Source organism: Rutidosis leptorrhynchoides, chromosome 8, assembly GCF_046630445.1.
Source record: "Rutidosis leptorrhynchoides isolate AG116_Rl617_1_P2 chromosome 8, CSIRO_AGI_Rlap_v1, whole genome shotgun sequence".
NCBI lineage: Eukaryota > Viridiplantae > Streptophyta > Magnoliopsida > Asterales > Asteraceae > Rutidosis > Rutidosis leptorrhynchoides.
The window spans coordinates 70,444,093-70,463,239 of NC_092340.1; positions in this window are offsets into that span (position 1 = coordinate 70,444,093).

Sequence of the window (19,147 nt, forward strand, 5' to 3'; positions counted from 1 at the left end):
GGAAGAAGAAAGTCCATGCGATCGCATGGCATGAAAAGTCAGGCCACATCTCCTATAAATTCGCAGTTTGGTGAACGCAAAAATAGATATCCATCAATCTCTCTATCTATATACGTAATATTTATATTTATAATTTATATTTTAATTTTAATTTTAATTATAATTCTAATAATAAGGGTATGTTAGCGAATGTTGTAAGGGTGTAAGTCGAAATTCTGTCCGTGTAACGCTACGCTATTTTTAATCATTGTAAGTTATGTTCAACCTTTTTAATTTAATGTCTCGTAGCTAAGTTATTATTATGCTTATTTAATCCGAAGTAATCATGATGTTGGGCTAATTATTAAAATTGGGTAATTGGGCTTTGTACCATAATTGGGGTTTGGACAAAAGAACGACACTTGTGGAAATTAGACTATGGGCTATTAATGGGCTTTATATTTGTTTAACTAAATAATAGTTTGTTAATGTTAATATAAAGATTTACAATTGGGCGTCCCTATAAATTACCATATACACTCGATCGGACACGATGGGCGGGGTATTTATATGTACGAATAATCGTTCATTTAACCGGACACGGGAATGGATTAATAGCCACTAGAATAATTAAAACAGGGATGAAATTATGTACAAGGACACTTGGTATAATTGATAAAAAAATATTAAAACCTTGGGTTACACTCAGTCGATATCCTGGTGTAATTATTAAACAAAGTATTAAAATCTTGTTACAGTTTAAGTCCCCAATTAGTTGGTATATTTAACTTCGGGTATAAGGATAATTTGACGAGGACACTCGCACTTTATATTTATGACTGATGGACTGTTATGGACAAAAACCAGATGGACATATTAAATAATCCAGGACAAAGGACAATTAACCCATGGGCATAAAACTAAAATCAACACGTCAAACATCAAGATTACGGAAGTTTAAATAAGCATAATTCTTTTATTTCATATTTAATTTCCTTTATTTTATAATTAATTGCACTTCTAATTATCGCATTTTTATTATTGTATTTAATTGCACTTTTAATTATCGTACTTTTTAATTATCGCAAGTTTATTTTATCGCACTTTTATTATTCGCAATTTCATTATCGTTATTTACTTTACGCTTTAAATTAAGTCTTGTATTTATTTATTATTTTACATTTGGTTTTAACTGCGACTAAAGTTTTAAAATCGACAAACCGGTCATTAAACGGTAAAAACCCCCCTTTATAATAATAATATTACTTATATATATATATATATATTTGTATTTTTATAAAAGTAAACTAATATAGCGTTAAGCTTTGTTTAAAGATTTTCCCTGTGGAACGAACCGGACTTACTAAAAACTACACTACTGTACGATTAGGTACACTGCCTATAAGTGTTGTAGCAAGGTTTAAGTATATCCATTCTCTAAATAAATAAATATCTTGTGTAAAATTGTATCGTATTTAATAGTATTTTCTTATAAAATTTAATAGTATTTTATACTCCTTAGCTTTAACTATCAAGTATTTTTGGCGTCGCTACCGGGGACAAATCTAGCTTAAAAGCCGGAAGCACAACGCTATATAAAAAAAAGATTTTTATTTTTAAGTTTACTTTTATAAAAAAAATACGCTTTTGTAAAAATACGTTTTAAATATTCTAAAATATAAAAAGAAAAAGAAAAATATAAATATTTTTAAGAGTTTGTTAAATATTTAAGTTCTATAAAAGTTTCTTTATCTTTATTTTATAAAAATATAAGTTTTATTTAATTTATATAAATATATTATATAAATATATAAAACAGAAAAATAAAGCACAAATCAGAAAAAAAAAAAACACTCGAGTCCAGTACTGTAGCAGCCCAGTAACTGGCCCGAAACCCTAGCCCATGCGATCGCATGGCTGGGTAACTTAGGACTCATGCGATCGCATGAGCCCGTCTGACACGCCACAGTTTGACATCGTACTGCATTAATTACGGATTATAATTATTATTATTATATTTAAACCCTAATTAGGGTTATATATTATATTATTTAGTTTAGTTTATTTATTATTTGTATTATTTAGTTAAATTAGTTTAAATAAATTATAAATTTAATAGTTTTATAAAATAAATAATATAAAAATAATATTTTTATAAAAATTGTACTTTTTACAACTTTTTGTATATTTTTATATTTTGTCTTTTTTTAATAGTTTTAGCGTAATTTTTGTATTTTTTGCTCGTATTTATTTTTAACTCATAGTTTTTGCCATAGTTATTTTTACTTCTAGATTTTTAGGCCTTTCCGTAGAATTCCTTAAGTGATTTTTCTTTAGACTAAGATTTAGGTACTTTAGAATTTTGCGACGCCTTTTTTAAGTTTTAGTTTCTTTTTAAGTTATTTTCATTTGGGATATAGTTTTTCTTGTAAGCTTTAATATTTTTAGACGACTTTTACCTATGTATCAATTATCATTCCAATTAGTAATCTCAATTTGCGATTATAATTTTAAGTTAGTTGTAGTAATAAGGTTAGGTTAGTCAAGTGTTTTTAAGTTTTATAAGTTTCTTTTATTTTTCCGTCACCTTTTATTTTTCAACCATTTTTCTTTTTCGACCTTTTTCCGACGCGCTCTTTTTCTTTCATATTTCTCGCCATTCTAGTTTTTAGGACATAGTTTTTTAATCTACTTCTTATCTAAATTTCTTAAAATTACGAAAATTTATTTTAAGTGGTTAAATTAATAGACATCAAAATTTTCTGGTTCGTAGTAATAGTTTTATTTGTACGTGGACCGGGTTATTGGAGCCAAACAGTCCTCAATTATATTGAGACCAAACGAATCCTGCCCCTCTGTTGCATCTTTTGGCTATTCGAAACGTGGGCAAAATCAGAAAAGTCTATTGATTGGATAACTTATTATAATTTTTCTTTCCTTTTAAAAACTAATAGGATATTCAGTGAATGCACCGAGCAAGACGTTCATCACCTTTTGTACGTTCACCACCTGTAACTAGATCAAGACATCTAACTAATATTGTCGCCGTTGATAATCCATTTTTTGAACCCGACCTCACAATTGAGAATACGGAGAATATTCAGGGATGATTCATAGATCCTGAACCATTAAATTTTCCTCCGGAACCACCAATCATTCAAACAGAGATTGTTGAGGAACGAACCATTAAATCAGAATCCTCTAGTGATTCCGATTCAACAAATTCAATTATGGAAGTAACAGAACCTTTAAGTATGGAAGACCGAATGAGAGCTAAACGCACTAGCCAAGGTCACGCAGTTACTCATCCAGACATTAATGCGCCAGATTATGAAATCAAAGGACAAATTCTACACATGGTGACTAATCAATGCCAATTTAGTGGTGCGCCGAAGGAAGATCTAAATGAACATCTACGTACCTTTAATAGGATCTGCACACTATTTAAAATCCGAGAAGTAGAGGATGAACGGATATATCTCATGTTATTTCCCTGGACTTTAAAGGGAGAAGCCAAAGATTGGTTGGAATCGTTACCTGAAGGGGCGATCGATACATGGGATGTTTTAGTTGAAAAATTTCTTAAACAATTCTTTCCTGCATCTAAAGCCGTAAGACTTCAAGGAGAAATTGTTACATTCACACAGAAGCCAAATGAAACTCTATATGAGGCGTGGACAAAATTTGGAAAGTTATTAAGAGGATGTCCGCAACATGGTTTAGATACCTGTCAAATAGTACAAATATTCTACCAAGGATGCGACATCACTACAAGGAAAGACATAGATATAGCAGCTGGTGGTTCTATTATGAAGAAAACCGAAACTGATGCTTACAAAATTATTGATAACACTGCTTCCCACTCACATGAGTGGCACCAAGAAAAAGATATCGTTAGATCATCTAAAGCAGCTAGAGCCGATTCTAGCCATGACTTAGATTCCATTTCCGCAAAGATAGATGCCGTCGAGAGACGAATGGAAAAGATGACTAAGGATATTCACTCAATACGAATTAGTTGTGAGCAGTGTGGAGGACCACATTTGACAAAAGATTGTCTCAGTATTGAATTAACAATAGAACAAAGAGAGAATATTTCATACATAAACCAAAGGCCTGGAAATAATTATCAGAATAATTATCAACCGCCAAGACCTATTTACAATCAAAACCAGAATTATAACCGAAATATTCCATACAACAACCAACAAGGTCCTAGCAATCAACAAGTATCCAATAATAATTACAATCAGCAAAGACCTAATTTTCAAAACAAACCACCACAACAAACCGATGATAAAAAGCCAAATTTAGAAGATATGATGACGAAGCTAGTTGAAACTCAAATGCAGTTTTTCACATCTCAGAAACAAACTAATGAACAAAATGCTCAAGCATTTAGAAATCAACAAGCTTCTATTCAAAATCTGGAACAAGAAGTAAGTAACCTAGCAAGGTTAATAGGTGAAAGAAAACCGGGAAGTCTACCTAGTGATACAAATGCTAACCCCCGAAATGAAACAGCTAAAACTATTACCACAAGAAGTGGTACAATACTTAAACCACCTGAAATACCTGTAACTTCTGATGAAGCTATTCCTACTCCACAAGAACTATAACCTGATCAAGATAAGGAAAAAGAACCGGTAGTTGAGAAGGTTAATGAAGATAACACAATTAAGGATAAACCTTATGTTAAACCTTACCAACCACCACTTCCTTACCCGAGTAAAATGAAGAAAGAGAAACTTGAAGCCGAGCAATCCAAATTCTTGGATATGTTTAAACAGATAAATGTAAATCTTCCTTTCATTGATGTGATTTCAGGAATGCCTAGATATGCTAAATTCTTGAAAGATCTAATCTCAAATAGAAAGAAAATGGAAGAACTCTCGGCTGTTACTATGAATGCTAATTGTTCAGCAGTGCAGTTGAATAAGATACCAGAAAAACTATCTGATCCAGGAAGTTTCACAATTCCATGTTTTCTGGGTAGTCTTAGTTTAATAGAAGCATTAGCAGATTTAGGTGCTAGTATAAATCTAATGCCATATTCACTATACGCTAAACTAGACCTTGGAGAATTGAAACCAACAAGAATAAGCATACAACTAGCCGATAGATCAATAAAATATCCTAGAGGGATAATGGAGAACATGCTAGTTAAAGTTGGTACTTTAGTATTTCCAGTAGATTTTGTTGTTCTGGACATGGAAGAAGATTCTCAAGTTCCTCTCATATTAGGAAGACCATTCTTAAACACGGCTAAAGCAATGATAGACGTTTTCGGTAAGAAATTGACCCTAAGTATAGAGGATGAGAGTGTTACCTTTTCAGTTGATAGAGCAATGCAACAACCACAATCTGCAGATGATACATGTTATTATATTCAAACTATAGATGCACATGCAGAATTATTAGAAGAATTTCCAGAATTACAAGGAACAGGAGAATGTTCTTTAGGAGAAGGTAATGAACCAATTGATGAAGTTGAAATGTTAGCTACACTTATAGCTAATGGATATGAACCAACAACAGAAGAAATTCAAATGCTAAAAGAAGAAGACAGATATCGATATAAATCATCGATAGAAGAACCACCGAAATTAGAGTTAAAGCCACTTTCAAACCATTTGGAATACGCTTATTTACATGGTGAATCTGAATTACCTGTAATAATATCGTCTTCTCTTACTGAAAATGAGAAATCACAACTCATTTCTGTGTTGAAAGCTCATAAACCAGCCATTGCATGGAAGATTCATGATATTAAAGGAATAAGTCCTTCATATTGCACACATAAAATCCTTATGGAAGAAGGTCATAAAACGTATGTGCAACGCCAACGAAGACTAAATCCTAATATGCAAGATGTAGTTAAGAAAGAGATTATTAAACTGCTAGATGCAGGTTTAATTTATCCAATTTCTGATAGTCCATGGGTAAGCCCAGTTCAATGCGTGCCTAAGAAGGGTGGCATGACTGTCATTACAAATGAGAAAAATGAGCTTATTCCTACTAGGACTGTAACAGGATGGCGTGTATGTATTGATTATAGAAAATTAAATGGCGGCACCAGAAAAGATCACTTTCCCTTACCTTTCATAGATCAAATGTTGGAAAGATTAGCCGGAAATAGTTACTATTGTTTTCTAGATGGATTTTACGGATATTTTCAAATTCCAATAGCACCAGAAGATCAAGAGAAAACCACATTCACGTGCCCTTATGGTACTTTTGCTTACAAACGCATGCCATTTGGACTTTGCAACGCCCCTGCAACTTTTTAAAGGTGTATGATGGCGATTTTTCATGACATGATAGAAGAATGCATGGAAGTTTTCATGGATGACTTTTCAGTCTTCGGTGATACATTTGAAACATGTCTAGCTAATCTTGAACGAATGCTTATTAGATGCGAACAATCAAATCTAGTACTTAATTGGGAAAAATGCCATTTCATGGTTAAAGAAGGCATCGTTCTTGGACATAAAATTTCAAAAGAAGGAATTGAAGTGGATAGAGCTAAAGTAGATGTAATTGCTAAACTTCCACATCCCACCAATGTTAGAGGAGTTAGGAGTTTTCTAGGGCATGCCGATTTTTACCGACGTTTCATAAAAGATTTTTCTAAAATTGCCACTCCTATGAATAAACTCCTAGAAAAGGATGCTCCATTCATCTTTTCAGATGAGTGTATCAAATCTTTTAATATTCTTAAAGAAAAACTAACTAATGCGCCGATCATGATAACACCAAATTGGAATCTACCATTTGAACTAATGTGCGATGCAAGTGATTTTGCAATGGGAGCCGTTTTAGGACAAAGGATTGAAAAACGATTTCAACCTATATATTATGCTAGTAAGACGTTACAAGGAGCACAAACGAACTATACAACTACTGAAAAAGAACTCCTTGCTATTGTCTTTGCTTTTGACAAATTTCGATCATATCTCGTTCTAGCAAAAATGGTGGTCTATACCGACCATTCTGCTCTTAGATACCTATTTTCGAAACAAGATGCTAAACCAAGATTAATCCGTTGGATCTTACTCTTACAAGAGTTTGATATTGAAATCCGAGATAAAAGAGGAGCAGAAAATCTCGCCGCTGATCATCTTTCTCGTCTTGAAAATCCTGAGTTAGAAGTTCTAAATGAATCGGCCATACAAGACAACTTTCCTGATGAATATCTATTGAAGATAGATTATAAAGAAATTCCATGGTTTGCAGACTATGCAAACTACTTAGTTTGTGGATTCCTTGAAAAAGGATTATCGTACCAAAGACGAAAGAAATTCTTCAGTGATATAAAACACTATTTTTGGGAAGATCCACATTTGTTTAAAAGTTGTCCAGATGGAATAATACGCCGATGTGTATTCGGAGATGAAGCCAGTAAAATATTAAACCATTGTCACACAGGACCAACAGGAGGGCATTATGGGACTCAATTAACAGCAAGAAAAGTTTATGAAGCTGGATTCTATTGGCCTACAATTTACAAAGACGCACACCTTCTTTGCAAATCCTGTGATGCTTGTCAAAGGGCCGGAAAAATAAGTCAACGTGATGAAATGCCACAAAATGTCATCCAAGTATGTGAAGTATTTGACATTTGGGGTATTGACTTTATGGGCCCATTTCCAAAATCTCATAATAATCTATATATACTCGTAGCCATTGATTATGTATCTAAATGGGCGGAACCACAAGCTCTCCCAACTAACGATGCACGAGTTGTAGTCAACTTTTTAAAACGTCTTTTTGCAAGGTTTGGAACACCGAAAGCTTTAATAAGTGATCGAGGTACTCATTTCTGTAATAATCAACTTGAGAAAGTTCTTAAAAGATATGGAGTAACTCATAAAATCTCCACCGCATATCATCCACAAACAAGTGGACAAGTTGAAAATACCAACCGAGCTTTAAAATGTATTCTAGAGAAAATCGTAGGATCAAATCTGAAGGAATGGTCCATTAAATTGGAGGATGCACTCTGGGCTTTTAGAACAGCCTACAAAACTCCAATTGAAACCACACCTTTTAGACTTGTTTATGGAAAAGCATGTCACCTTCCAGTAGAAATTGAACACAAAGCATTTTGGGCTTTGAAGACATGTAATCTTGATTTACATGAAGCCGGACGTCTACGGTTAAGTCAACTAAATGAATTAGAAGAATTAAGACATGAAGCATACGATAATTCGTTAATCTATAAGGAAAAAACGAAGAAATGGCATGATAAAAGAATCAGAAGTTTAAAAGAATTTAAAGAAGGAGACAGAGTTCTTCTTTTCAATTCACGATTCAAGCTATTTCCTGGAAAATTGAAATCAAGATGGTCTGGACCATTCATAGTCAAAAGAGTTTTTCCATACGGAACGATAGAATTAATAAATTCAAATGGGATTGAATTTAAAGTTAATGGTCACAGAGTTAAACACTACATAGATAGTCCAATGGAATTCGATAATGAAGTTAATCACAATTTCGACACCACAGCTAACTAAGTGTGGGGAGAATCAAGTCTTTAAAGGATAATATGTATTTCTGTTAGAGTTAGATTGTCTGTTTTCATGTAGTTCTCGAAAATAGAACCCGAATGGTCTTTCCCTAGTAGACCCTAAAGAACTAGTCTTCTCCCCCCATTGTGAATTTTTATTTTTTTTAGGAAATGAAGACTGCCTGTGAACTAAACCATGGTCTAATGCTACACACTTTGATCACTAAACGTAATAATGACACACTACCGAGTGAAATAGTATCAGTAATCAGAGAAAGATTGGACGGAGTAAGAAAAGAATCCAGATGCGAAGATAATAAGTTATAATTTGGTAAAGGAAAATCAAAATTCGCAGCGAAAAGAAGAGCACGACACCTAGAACGATGTCACAAATGCGGAAAATGGTCACATGGAGGTAAATGTTCAAATAATCAAACCTATTCAAATACCGAATTTGTTACTTTACGCAGAGACGGACCGTTCATATGTTTAGAAGAAAAGACACTGAATGCTCGAGGTTACGCCTATTTAGCTATGGAAAACTAATTAAACCGACTATCTTATGAATGGGATAGATCATATAACTAAGAATACTATCTCACAGGTAAGTCTGTACAGTTTTTATTTTTATATTTTTTATTTTTAACCTTTTGATAATAAACGCTAATTTGTTCTCTATAAAGTATTAAATTGGTATTAAATAAAATTAGGTTTGGCGACCGAAATTATTGATATCATACAAAAATTTATTACATCACTGCGAAATTTAACGTTTATTCTTAAGGTATAAATATCTTTAATCAATCCACCCAAAATATTTCAAAAATTCGTCATGAGTTAAATTAGGTCATGGAACCGAAATTACTTTACCGAAAAGCGGGCTCATATTTTTGATAATATTTGATTGATTAAAGTGGGATAAAAAGCCAAAAAGATTTTTAATTTTACTTTTACCATATTTTTAAAATTAATATATAAATCTTAAATTAATATTGTAAACTTTGTAAAAACAATATATTTAAAATTGTAAATATTTAAAAAATATAATATAAGTTTGGTGTGATTTTATAATATGAATTTTTAAATTAAGTTTGGTGTGAATTTTTAATTTTTAAAATAAGAATTTTTAATTTTATGCATTTCGAATTTTAAGTTTGGTGTGAATTTTTAATATTAATTTTGAATTTTATGTATTTTTATTTTAAGTTTGGTGTGAATTTAAAAACAAAAATTTACTTTATCTCATTAAGTTAAAAATATGATTTTTAAAATTCGTCGTAAGTTGAAGACTAGGTCATTGAACCGAAATTGCTTTACCCGAGGGAGGGACGAGAACTTTTATTATCATTATTTTTAATCTTATTGAATTAAGGTATGCCAAAAAAATTAAAAAAAACCCAAAAATCTAAGCTTTTAAAACAATCGCTTGAAAAAGACAAATTTTAAAATTTTGTCGAAGGACGGACTAGGACATCGATCCGAAACTACCTCGTCCTAAGACAAAGGGAAACAAAATTTTAAAATTAATCACTTAATTGTTTTATAAGTTAAAGTTTTAAAAAAAAAGCCAAAAACACTGTAGCCGAGTACCCATGCGATCGCATGGGAATCACCCTATCCATCCATGCGATCGCATGGAGGCCAATTACAGGCCTGATACATACAGCAGACTGGTCTGTTTCTTCTCCACAAAACACACACATTCACGAAACTCACCCAAAAATTTACCAATTTTCGCCATTTTTCCACCGTAATTCGTCATTTTTCTTGCTCTAATCATGCCTAGATTCTCATTCTTCAGCAAATTGGTAAAAATTACACCCCTAAACTCTATAAATTCCTAGTTTTTGTGATAATTACCAATTTTTTTACCTAATGCAATTTTGTTAATTTCTAGTGTAATTAGTGTTAAATTGTTAGTATTTTATGCATGTATAACCTAGATTGATGCTATTTAACATGATTTGAAGCCAAAAACTTCAAAATTTTTAGAAATCTAGGGTTTGTGTTCTTGAGCAATTTGGGGTTTTTTGATATAAACAGGTTATGGTCGATTTTTGTCATGAATTATTGCTAAATTGAGTAGTGTAACATGTTTAGATAGTTAAATGATCCAAACATTGATCCTAAACATGATTTTTGGAGATTAAAGTGGACTTTTTAAGTCCAAAATTCATGAACTTGATTAATTTGATATATTTGCCATTTGAGACTTGTTTAATTATTTGTAATGAATATTTTGACATGTTATTTAAGTTAAATGCTTATGAATTTTGTATACATTTTCATATGTGCTTATTTGAAAAGTGTAGAATTGTAAAAAATTGTGAAAATGTGTATAAGTTTAATTTTGATTTAACATGTTATAGTGACTGTTTTAAGTTGTTATTTTGCTAACACTAATGCATATTTGGATGCACAAATTTTGTGTTTAATGTGTTTTGCAGAAAGCTGATACTGGAGGTTCAGGAGCATCATCATCTAGACGACCAGCACCCGCACCCGCACCAGAACCAGAACCAGAAATGCAACATGAACAAGAACCACAACAGGAACAACAACAGCCTGATCAGCACATACCTTATTATGATCCGGTACAGTTTGTTGATGAATTCATAGTATTCCCAATGAGGCCGCCAGTAGAATTCCCAACGATTCCTGAGCACACTCTGCATCCTAATCTGAGATTTGATAGGAGATGGAGAGATTACGAGACATATCAAAGGAACAAATTCAAATTGGTAACAAAAAATGTAGAGGTGCCAAGGGTAATCGATTGGGCCCCTTTGGAAACGGTCCATCTAGCTGACCGTGTTAGACAGCTTTTAGTTCAAAGGTATGGCAGTTCTTCTTTTACAGATTGGGAACGTCTTTTCACCATTCGTAGACCTGTATATAAGGATTGGTGTGTTGAGTTGATGAGTACTGTATCACTTGATACAAATATAGTTAGAATAGATGATAGAAGATTTCTTAGGTTTATCCTTGGCGGTAGGATGTACAGAATGTCCATGTTGGACATGGCCAGGCCTTACGGATATATACTCCTGGTGAGTTGCTATTACCCGATTGTACAAATTTGATTCATTATGGTGAAAGGGTAGATAGTAACTTTGACGCTGACGCCATTTGGAGGCGTATGTCACATTTTGATGTTTTTACACGAGCAGGAGGACACTCCTATACACATATTGACAGAGCCGAGCTTCGTATTATTCATAGATTTTTGGCTAACTCGATTACACAGAGAGGTCATAATAAAGAAAAAATTACCTTACATGATTTATTCTACCTAAAGTGTATTCGGGATCCTAGAAGCTTTGTCAATATCCCTTACTGTGTTGCTTTTTATTTATCTAAAATGGTAGAGGGAATGCAGGACGGGAGTATAATAGGAGGAGGTATTTTTGTGACTCTCATTGGAGAGTATTTAGGTGTTGATAGGAACCAAGGGGTCCATTACAGCTTTGTAGAGAACAGGTTGAGCCCTTAGGATTAAAAGTTTATGTGGGTGCTAAGGTATTGAAAAGTAGACGTAACCAGGCAGTACCCTATGAGGGATCTCATCCTCAGGTAGAGAGAGGCTCAGACGAGGAAATGGAGGAGGCGGAAGACATTAGGGATGTGTTTCGAGATGCTATTCTTGACGTCCACGTTCTTATAGATGAGGAAGCAATGACGAACGCGGCCAGACATAGTATGTATGAGCAGTGGAACTCCGAGCGAGTATACGAGGATTATAGGCGACGCCAAAACGATAGCTGGTTAGTTCATCAGCACCAAATCATGAGCCAGCTATCATATCAGGTATCAAATAACTATGTACCTACTCGACCTGCTCATTTTCCGCCACATAGCCCCGATATCCGACCACCCTTTAACCGGTATGACTATAACCAAGCCTATCAAAACACCTATAACCAACAATGGAACCCACCTGACGAGATGAACTGGAACCCATATCCAGACTGATTTAGTTCCATTTGGTTATTTTTATGATTTTTATGTTTTTATCTTTTGACTTTTTCATGTTTAAACTTATGTTATTGGATATATTTGTGTAATTTTTATTATTTTTATTATTATTGTGTACTAATATTTCATATTTAGAATTTGAAAGTGGGATATTAAGTCCCATTTCAAATTGCCATGCATGATTATATTTGTATGTATGTATATTGTCGATTGTACAAAACAGGGTAAAACAGCGCATTTTCAAAGACTAGCATTAAGTTCAGCAAAAGCTACTAATTTTGACGACAAGATGACAAATAAATGTGATGTAACAACAGACGAAATGAACAAATGATATGCACCATTTATCATTCAGCAACCAAACGCCAATGTGTTTGGAAACTTTGGTAAAATTTAATCATTTTTACGCTAATCACCCTCAATAATTTAAATTGTTACTGATTTCTTGCAAATGAGGGCATTGCAAGATCTTAAGTGTGGGAAGGGGTTAAATTCTTTCGGATTTTTAAAATTTTTATCTTAAACACTTGGTTACCATTAAAAATACTAGTAACGTAGTAGTTGTATTAGAATCTAGTGCTCTCTGATGATAAAGAACAGCCCCAGTCTTATATACTGACTACCCAAATCTAATAAAATTTTTCAAAATTTTCAATTAAATGAACTCAAAATCATGTTTATACATATTTATGAACGATAAAACTAGGTTTTAACACCGAAATTATTGTTACCTCGGAAAGGACATAAATTGATAAACAAACCAAAATGTTAAAATTCATTTAAAATGGAATAGAGGACAATAAAAAGGAAAATAAAAGCCAAGTGTGGGAAAATTCTCCAAGTTATTCAAAACATATGTCACATATTTTTGTACAAATAACTGAAAATACTTTTGCTTTGAACCAAACTAAACTGTTTTACCCGATGAAAGAAAAGAAGAGATGGATCTACACGATGAATCAATTCCATCATTAAAAGGAAGTAAAGTCTTCCGAAAAAGAAACGCGCTTCTTGATTTAGGTCAGGAAGTTGTCGTCCAGACCAACTGTAGGTTGACGAAAAACCTAGAAAAGTCATCACTAAAATTAGCAGGAAATCCACGGACCTCAGCATTAAACAGGGTCGCCAAGTGGTCAGATTTATCCTAACCATGAGAAGGATTTATCTCGTACAATGGGGGGCACCGTGCAAATTAGCTGGATAAGACTAATGAATCAGATCCCCAGAAAGGATAATCTCCTTAAAAGATCAAAAATCAGCTTTTAAGCCTGATATTACTCAATCCTAGAGATTGACCTTAAAGATTGAGAATTCAAACTCATGGAATTCGATGATATCTAAACTCGAGCTTGAACGAGAAAATATTTTGATAAAATTACAAACCGATTTGTTTTCTGAAAACCCATTTTCAATGCGTTCATTACCATTGAACGTAAAATCCTAGGAATTCACCTGGAATTCATTAGGTCACCTGAACCAAATCGGGTGTCAACCGTAAGAACGGTGGTTGCATAGCATAGTCAAAGACAGGACCTTGTGCCAGACCAGAAAATTATAAGGGTGAGCTTTACTATTGCTCCTACCAAGGATAGTAATTGCATCCGACACGTTATAGACCATAATTAAAAGCATGTCAGGGGACATTGCCTTAACAGTTGCTTGTTCAACGCTTTCCTTTACAACCGGACGGTAGTTTACCGAAAGGTAATATACGGGACAAGTAAACTGGACGTGTTGCTTTCCAAATACAAGGTTAGCAAGTGGTTGACACAAAACCATAAGTTTTGAGCTAAAATTTTCAAATCTGAAACCCACCAAACCCACAAAAATATTTTGCAAACACCGGTGAAGGGTTATTCCGGAAAACTTATCTAGGGTAAAAACTAGATTTAATTTTCAAAAGATCAAATGTTTTCATAAAGATCCAATTTCCTTAATGGATCTAAATTTTTATAGTCATGTGGGACTGTAAACCATATCGTTACTACCATTGTTTATGCCGCCGTATAGAAATCACTGATGTACAAAGTGTGAAGAATAAAGAAGTGATTCTTATATTTCAAGACTATATTGCTTGAGGACAAGCAACGCTCAAGTGTGGGAATATTTGATAATGCTAAAAACGAACATATATTTCATAGCATTATTCCTCAAGAAAGACAAGCTTTTAGTTGCAATTGTTCTATTTACAAGTGATATTCGTTTAAATAATAAAAGGTAAAGACAAAAGACAGATTCGACGAATTGAAGACGCAAAGGTCCAAAAAGCTCAAAAGTACAAAATACAATCAAAAAGATTCCAATTATTGATAAGAAACGTCTCGAAATCACAAGAGTACAAGATTCAAAACGCAAAGTACAAGATATTAAATTGTACGCAAGGACGTTCGAAAATCCGAAACCGGGACCAGAGTCAACTCTTAACGCTCGACGAAACGGACTAAAAATTACAAGTCAACTATGCATATGAATATAATATAATATATAATTAATTCTTAAAATTAATATATATATTATATTATATTTATAAAATGTCGGCACAAGGAAACAAGCAACATGTGAGCTCTCCCAGCTGGCCATGCGATCGCATGGCCAGGAAGAAGAAAGTCCATGCGATCGCATGGCATGAAAAGTCAGGCCACATCTCCTATAAATTTGCAGTTTGGTGAACGCAAAAATAGATATCCATCAATCTCTCTATCTATATACGTAATATTTATATGTATAATTTATATTTTAATTTTAATTTTAATTATAATTCTAATAATAAGGGTATGTTAGCGAATGTTGTAAGGGTGTAAGTCAAAATTCTGTCCGTGTAACGCTACGCTATTTTTAATCATTGTAAGTTATGTTCAACCTTTTTAATTTAATATCTCGTAGCTAAGTTATTATTATGCTTATTATATCCGAAGTAATCATGATGTTGGGCTAATTATTAAAATTGGGTAATTGGGCTTTGTACTATAATTGGGGTTTGGACAAAAGAATGACACTTGTGGAAATTAGACTATGGGCTATTAATGGGCTTTATATTTGTTTAACTAAATGATAGTTTGTTAATGTTAATATAAAGATTTACAATTAGGCATCCCTATAAATTACCATATACACTCGATCGGACACGATGGGTGGGGTATTTATATGTACGAATAATCGTTCATTTAACCGGACACGGGAATGGATTAATAGCCACTAGAATAATTAAAACAAGGATGAAATTATGTACAAGGACACTTGGTATAATTGATAACAAAATATTAAAACCTTGGGTTACACTCAGTCGACATCCTGGTGTAATTATTAAACAAAGTATTAAAATCTTGTTGCAGTTTAAGTCCCCAATTAGTTGGAATATTTAACTTCGGGTATAAGGATAATTTGACGAGGACACTCGCTCTTTATATTTATGACTGATGGACTGTTATGGACAAAAACCAGACGGACATATTAAATAATCCAGGACAAAGGACAATTAACCCATGGGCATAAAACTAAAATCAACACGTCAAACATCATGATTACGGAAGTTTAAATAAGCATAATTAATTTATTTCATATTTAATTTCCTTTATTTTATATTTAATTGCACTTCTAATTATCGCATTTTTATTATTGTATTTAATTGCACTTTTAATTATCGTACTTTTTAATTATCGCAAGTTTATTTTATCGCACTTTTATTATTCGCAATTTCATTATCGTTATTTACTTTACGCTTTAAATTAAGTCTTGTATTTATTTATTATTTTACATTTGGTTTTAACTGCGACTAAAGTTTTAAAATCGACAAACCGGTCATTAAACGGTAAAAACCCCCCTTTATAGTAATAATATTACTTATATATATTTGTATTTTTATAAAAGTAAACTAATATAGCGTTAAGCTTTGTTTAAAGATTTTCCCTGTGGAACGAACCGGACTTACTAAAAACTACACTACTGTACGATTAGGTACACTGCCTATAAGTGTTGTAGCAAGGTTTAAGTATATCCATTCTCTAAATAAATAAATATCTTGTGTAAAATTTTATCATATTTAATAGTATTTTCTTGTAAAATTTAATAGTATTTTATACCCCTTAGCTTTAACTATCATATATATATATATATATATGTGTGTGTGTGTGTGTGTGTGTGTGTATATATATATATGTATATATATATATATATATATATATATATATATATATATATATATATATATATATATATTACATGATATTATGATGAGTAAGTATCTCACCAAGTACATTAACAATGAGTTATATACATAAAATGAAAGTAGTGAATTAAGAAACGCGAAACGATATATATAACGGCTATCGTTACAACAACGTCTTACTAAATACATATGTATCATGTTAAGATATTAATACACTATGTTTAACATCATGAAATGATAATTACATATATCATTCAGCGTATTAACAATGAACTACACGAGTAAGATGAGACTACTAACTTAAGGATTTCGAAATGAGATATATATGTAACAATTATCGTAGTAACGACATTTAAATGTATATATATCATATTAAGATATATTAATACATCATATTATCATGATAATGTAATAATTTAACATCTCATTAGATATAATAAACAATGGTTAACAACATTTAACAAGATCGTTAACTTAAAGGTTTTAAAACAACACTTACATGTAACGACTAACGATGACTTAACGACTCAGTTAAAATGTATATAAATGTAGTGTTTTAATATGTACTCATTCACTTTTTAAAGACTTCATGACACTTATCAAAATACTTCTACTTAACAAAAATTCTTACAATTACATCCTCATTCATTTTCATCAACAATTCTACTTGTATGCACTCGTATTTATACTCGTACAATACACAGCTTCTAAATGTATTTACTATTGGTATATACACTCCAATGATCAGCTCTTAGTAGCCTATGTGAGTCACCTAACCATGTGGGAACCATCATTTGGCAACTTAAATGAAATATCTCACAAAATTACAAAAAATATTATAAATCATTCATGAATTATTTACATGAAAACAAACTTACACATCCTTTATATCTAATCCATATACCAACAACCAAAAACACCAACAAACACTTTCATTCTTCAATTTTCTTCATCTAATTGATCTCTCTCAAGTTATATCTTCAAGTTCTAAGTGTTCTTCATAAATTCTATAAGTTCTAGTTTCATAAAATCAAGAATACTATCAAGTTTGCAAGATTACTTCCAAGCTTTCTAATCCAATCCAAGTAATCATCTAAGCTCAAGAAATCTTTCTTATTTACAGTAAGATATCTTTCTAATGCAAGGTAATACTCATATTCAAATTTGATTCAATTTCTATAACTATAACTATCTTATTTTGATTGGAAATCTTACTTGAACTTGTTTTCGTGTCATGATTCTACTTCAAGAACTTTCAAGCCATCCAAGAATCCTTTGAAGCTAGATCAATTTTTGTTACTTCCAATAAGTTTACCTTCTAAACTTGAGGTATTAATGATGTTCATAACATCATTCGATTCATATATATATAACTATCTTATTCGAAGATTTAAACTTGTAATCACTAGAACATAGTTTAGTTAATTCTAAACTTGTTCGCAAATAAAGTTAATCCTTCTAACTTGACTTTCAAAATCAACTAAACACATGTTCTATATCTATATGATATGCTAACTTAATGATTCAAAACCTGGAAACACGAAAAACACCGTAAAACTGGACATATGCTGTTGTAGTAACACCGCGGGCGGTTTTGGGTTTGATAATTAAAAACTATGATAAACTTTGATTTAAAAGTTGTTCTTCTGGAAAAAATGATTTTTTTATGAACATGAAACTATATCCAAAAATCATGGTTAAACTCAAAGTGGAAGTATGTTTTTCAAAATGGTCATCAAGATGTCGTTCTTTCGACGGAAATGACTACCTCTTTAAAGAATGACTTGTACCCTGTATTTTTGAGTATAAACTTATACTTTTTCTGTTTAGTTTCATAAATTTCAGTTTATTATGAAACCATAGCAACTTGAATCACTCAAAACGGATTTGAAACGAAGAAATGACGGGTAAAACAAAATTGGATAAATTTGCTAGTTTTAGCTACGAAAATTTTGTAACAAATCTAGACTAAACATATCCTAACTAATTTATATTGTATTATACATATTATGTAATCTTGGGATACCATAGACATGAATACAATGTTTTGACATATCATATCGACCCATCTATATATATATTTCGGAACAACCATAGACACTCTATATGCAGCAATGTTTAGGTTAGCTATACAGGGTTGAGGTTGATTTCAAAATAATATATATACTTTGAGTTGTGATCTAGCCTGAGACTTGTATACATGGGGTCGTGGATTTATTCGATATAATATATATTGCTTTATTTCTGTACATCTAACTGTGGACAACTAGTTGTAGGTTACTAACGAGGACTGCTGACTTAACAAACTCAAATCATTAAAACATCATAAAAATGTTGTAATTATATTTTGATCATACTTTGATATATATGTACATATTTGTTATAGGTTCGTGAATCGGCCAGTGGCCAAGTCTTACTTCCCGACGAAGTAAAAATATGTGAAAGTGAGTTATAATCCCAATTTTTAAAAATCTAATATTTTTGGGATGAGAATACATGCAAATTTATAAATGTTTTAC